General features: G+C 43.0%; 1 long non-coding RNA gene across 1 annotated transcript; it reads right to left on the bottom strand.

Moving 5' to 3' along the window:
- Window positions 1–2,070: 2,070 nt before the first annotated feature.
- On the bottom strand, window positions 2,071–4,541 carry LOC119378418 (uncharacterized). Its single transcript, XR_005180997.2, has 3 exons — window positions 4,429–4,541; window positions 3,174–3,279; window positions 2,071–2,148 (listed from the first exon to the last, which is right to left on the bottom strand). It is a non-coding gene; the product is annotated as an uncharacterized LOC119378418 (long non-coding RNA).
- Window positions 4,542–5,494: the final 953 nt, after the last annotated feature.

The raw sequence follows: 5,494 nt of genomic DNA on the forward strand, positions 1-5,494 counted from the left end.
AATTTGTCGCATGTAGTGGCTGGGACGGGTGAAGTTGCAGAGATGGCGGGACGAAAAACAAGCACAGGTGGTAAATCAAGGACGTCAGAAACCTGAGCTAGCTCGTAACGATTCACCACCAAAGGACGGTGAGGATGCAAACAAGGGCACAAAAGGACAGAACAGCATAACGCAAACGCCGCGTGTTTGTGTTTTCTTGTTCTCTTGTGTTGAGTGTTTGCATGCCTTACCCTCTTTTATGGTGATAAGTCGAAACTGCATTATAATAAATATATCCGTGCCTCGCCAGTGGCGTTGCTTGACCTAGTCAGAAACCCGTCGTTACGGTCCTCCCAAAAATTTCCATTTCATTGCGATTCTTAAAGACAAAAAAGAGACGATATATATATTATATATATATTATATATATATATATATATAGAAGTATATTCTATATATTATAGATATATATATATATATATATATGCAAGGAAAGGCAAGGGGGTTAATCGGAATTATAAATGGTTTATCCTACACCAAGGAGAAGGGGAAAAAGATTAAAACAAAAGTGGAGAGAAAAACGTTTATCGTGATATAGTTCGCCTGCCTGTAATAAACAGAGCTGAGAGTTCAAAGCTGAAAAGGACGGTATGCAGCGTTTCGTTGTCCTTGCTTTCCTTCTTTCATGGTCGTAAGCCTATACATTTAGCGCGCCAGACAAGCAAGACCGTGCTGCTACATTTCTCTTCCGCTCTCAGTTCATTAGGCTGGCGAAGGTTGACCGGCGCATGAGGAGTGCCGCTTCGCCGCTGATGCCGCCGAAAAATGACATAGCCAGGCCGAAAACCACGTGGTACCATTTAAAGCCATAATACTTCGCTTAGACAAAAAATTGAAGGTGCATTTTACGAATGCAGCCAGAGATATCCAGTTCCAGTTAGACAGTCATCGTCTCTTGGAATGACCGGGACAGTAATATGACTTCTACGTTTCAGTGACCAATATGTCACTAAGCGGTTTCCGCGATATTCTTACATGTACTTGCGAAGCACAGTCATAGGAAACATACTCATGGACCTTAGCGACGCAGGACATTGCCAATTGTCAAAAAAAAAACGTCGCGTACTGTCCACTTCCGTTTCTCAATATCAGCTCTTACACAAGCTCATTGAGCAGTCAAGTCATGAACTTTGCATAACATACTTGTAAAATGTTCTGTTCCAAAACTCTTCAGTTGTTCTCTCAACGTGAGGGAACTACTGCTGGTGATGAGCTTACGCAGCCACCGACTGTCTTTTGCGATATAGGTCACTGACTCACGGCGGCCATTGACGATCCACGGTATGCTGTAACGCTCTATGACGTTACCATTTGACAAAACGTGATTTGTAGGACATCATGAGCACGCGCACCCCTAAAGAAACCCACCAACGACGTTCCCGTTCTGCTGCAAGAACAAGTGGAATCCCTGCTGAAACAGTGGTCTGTGAAATTATGAGCTCATCATAAACCAGGGTTTAAAGGAAAGCAGGATTGGTATATCACCAGACTAGAGGCTTTCGCACTCCGTGACTTATTCGAGATAGTATAATTATCTCGTTTACCGACCCCTTTACCTTTTTCACGCACCTGCTTTTTGACTCCGCTCTTGTTTTCGTCTTTCCTTCCAACTTTTCCTTTCCCCTGAAGTAGGGGAGAAAACCATAAGTTTCAATTCTTGTTAACCTCACTGCCTTTGCATCATTCGTCAGTCTCGCTTCAGCTCAACTTTTCGTTTTTCGAACTGATCACTCCCTTCTACTTATCGACAACATACTGGTTGTTTACATTAACACCCATAGAGGGCAAATTGTACTGTGATACGGCCCTTATGAATTATGTCAAGTATGTGAATTAGCGAGTAAAGCCTGAAAAAAAAAAAACAGAAGAAAAATAAACGAATGGCTTTGGCGATACTAAATTTTAGCGAACAGCAGCCTCAGGTGATTGCGTTTCTTCTCTTGTTGTAGTTCAACTCCCACCGTCGGGATAGTTCACACACAAGCAACATCGGCGACGCCGCAAAATAAAAATAAAATGCCGGTAGTTTACCTGGCCACCGCTTCGCTGTACACAAATCCGGCAGTGGCTCTTTTCACAATTTCAAAGCACAGGTCTGCCCCTTCCATGCTGCAATAAATATAAAAAGAAAAGTCATGTCGCTATTCCGAAGTTAAACTTTATCTACAAAAGCAAAATACTGGCAATGCAGCAAAGATAATTTCCCTCCTTTTACGCCAGCAGTTTATGTCAAGTAATGTTGTGATAGACTTGAAAGGACTTTTTGAGGGCCTAGTTGGTGCATACTGAGTTAGTGCGCTTGTCCCTTGTGTGTTGCGTTTTTTTTTTCCTGCGCTCAGTAATTTTCACCAATGTTGCGATACACCACAGCATATGGATGTTCTTTTCTATATTTTGGTGTTAATGAAGCAGAAAGCCAACTTTTCATGTACACGCATATTCTGAGAAGTTGGTATTCCCATTTTCACAAACCCTTACAAGACAATCCCATAACGCCTCACAAAACTCAGTAGACAAAAGAACACTGATTTATATGTGAATAATAATAATAATAATATCTTGGGTTTAACGTCCCAAAACCACGATATGATTATGAGAGACGCCGTAGTGGAGGGCTCCGGAAATTTAGACCACCTGGGGTTCTTTAACGTGCACCTAAATCTAAGTACACGGGCCTCAAACAGATTTATATGTGAACTGATTCACTGAGTACATATAGGTTATTGATGCAATCCCTTAACGTTGCGCAGGGATTTGCAAGCTGTTCTTGACTATATTACGAAGACTGTTTCTCGCAACAAAACAAATAAGAATTAAAATAATACAAGTTTCAGTGCACAGATCATATCTCTAGGTATTTTATTGAACAATTAATTACACGCACATAATCCGATTAGTGCTCGTTTGGACCAGTAAAAATATTAGCTGCAAAAGAACATCGAAATAATAATCGCATTGAGAAAGAGCGTTCGCTTCCTTCAGTACTGACACTATTCCAAAATAAAAATTAGTATTATGCCAGGAAGCTTCTTGAAAAATGTTCATAAGTTTGCTACACTTAAATCGTGTACAGAAAATAGTGGCACTGTAACTCCTACAAGAAATAACGCGAGAATTAAGAATCATTTACTTACTACTCAAACACCATGTAGAGCATTCCCTCCGAGCTGTATGTTTCTAAAAGTTCAACAATGTGCGGATGTTTGAGCATGTGGCAGATTGTGGCTTCTCGCTTCAGGTCTGTCAAGAAACAAGACAAAAATGCACGTCAGTCTTGTTTGGATGAATCTGTGTAATAGCAAACACTCCGTCTGGATTCACACGATCGACCGAATCCCGTAGATGAGCGCGACGTATTTCAATGGCGCCGAATCAGGCCACACACGCAGACATGTACCGCAGACATGTACCTAGCAGCGTGATTTGCTGCAATACAGTGACGTAATGTTCGGCCTTAGCATTCGGTTGGTTGTTTGAATCCAGTTAAGCGAATGACTTTTCGGGTGAACTACAGTCAAATTTCACTGAACGTGACTCATGCAACGACAACTACACCTTTCGTAAACAGGGTTTGTGTGCTGCAGCCGACGTTTCGACAAGCGGACTTGTCTTGGTCAAGGCTGCAGCTGTTGCAGCCTTGAAGAAGACAAGTCCACTTGTCGAAACGTCGGCTCCAGCACACAAAACCTGTTTACGAATTTTTCATCGCAAGCGTCCATCTTCCCCTGACTCCCGCCTTTTTTTTTTGGGGGGGGGGGGGGGGAATAGCGGGAACTCTCTCTTCAGTCATTCTCATATTTCCTAAATCACTCCCTCTCTCCCCGCCCCCCTGCCCGCCGAATCCAAAGTAGGAAATCGGAAACTCTCATCTGGTTAACATACGTGCCTATTCTCTTTCACTACCTCAATGGGAAATGAAGCTCGTCGCGATTCAGTTACGTGTTCGCTGAATTAGAAATAAGAAGTAGGTGTGGAACTATGTAATACATGGTGCACGCGCAAGATTATATTACGATAACGCGGATCGATAGAGCAGGCGTTCACGAAAGTGCAAGCATGGGCTCAAAAACTCCCAATAATGGATAAAAACTGTCGTAGACGGCAGCGAATTCGGGAGATACAAAATTACAAATCTTGACGACAAGCCGCACCATAGTTAAGTTAAATAAATGCAAACTGAAGACGATACCGTGTTATAACTCACGATACGGTTTGGGTTTGGACCAAGCGCTGTCCCTAAAGCTTAAAAGGTTTATTAACGCAAGGGACATGTGTATATAGTAGCGAAACGTCATCTAGGTACGGAGATTGCTGGGGTACCAGATTCCAATATCGCTTAGCTTTATAGCACATCACGAGGCACGCAACGTAGGGGTGGCAAAGACGTACCTTCGGTGCCGAGTCCAGGACAAGAGGTAAACTTGGCAACGTCGACGACTTTGACCGCGAACTGCTGGCCCGTCGTCTTGTGGACACAGCGGCGCACCACACTGAAGGGGCCCCTGCGCAGGAGTGAAAGCAAAGATGCACTCACGTGAGATAGAGAGCGATGTACACGTAATCCATATCAATAGAAAGACAATACAGAATTGATTGATCGATCAATCGATTGATCAATCAATCAATCAATCAATCAATCAATCAATCAATCAATCAATCAATCAATCAATCAATCAATCAATCAATCAAATAATCAATCAATCAATCAATCAATCGATAAATCAAACAACCAACCCATCGATCCATCGATTGATTGATTGATTGATTGATTGATTGATTGATTGATTGATTGATTGATTGATTGATTGATTGATTGATTGATTGATTGATTGATTGATTGATCGATCGATCGATCGATAATGGAAGTCCTGGCACCAACATTTTCCGGAGGAACGTTTCATTAGCTAATAATTACACAGAAATCACATCAGCACAATTGGGAATGAACGAGCGAACGGACAGACGAAACGCAAACACAAACATGCAACAATATTGCTATTCTTCACTATACGACAAAAACACAATCGACCGCGCGGTTTCTCAAGTATGTGGGAAACGTGAAATGCTTTTGCTTCCAAAATAATGTTTGCTTGGCACCGAAGTGACAAGATTCAATGAACAGGACTTGCGCGTCGAGATTGCACCGCAGAGCTCGCCTGCTATGCCTTAGAACACCAACCACTAACCACACTAAGAGGCTTAGAACACTAACCCACAGCTGCACTCACGGTATCCGCGTACGTAAAGAAGTGTGGCATGTTTATCATACTTGAGTGAAGGCGCGAAACAACTCCTCCGTGCGAGCTTTGAAAGCAGTTTGAAAGCACCGGGCTTAATGGAGAGTCCCGGTAAGTTGCGCCGTCTGCCGGTGGAATGAAGCCATCGACCAGTGAAGCCTCCACAGCCGCCCACTAGAGAGCGACACCGGCGCGTGTTGACGTCAGATTTGGCTGCG

Source organism: Rhipicephalus sanguineus, unplaced genomic scaffold, assembly GCF_013339695.2.
Source record: "Rhipicephalus sanguineus isolate Rsan-2018 unplaced genomic scaffold, BIME_Rsan_1.4 Seq8312, whole genome shotgun sequence".
Lineage (NCBI taxonomy): Eukaryota > Metazoa > Arthropoda > Arachnida > Ixodida > Ixodidae > Rhipicephalus > Rhipicephalus sanguineus.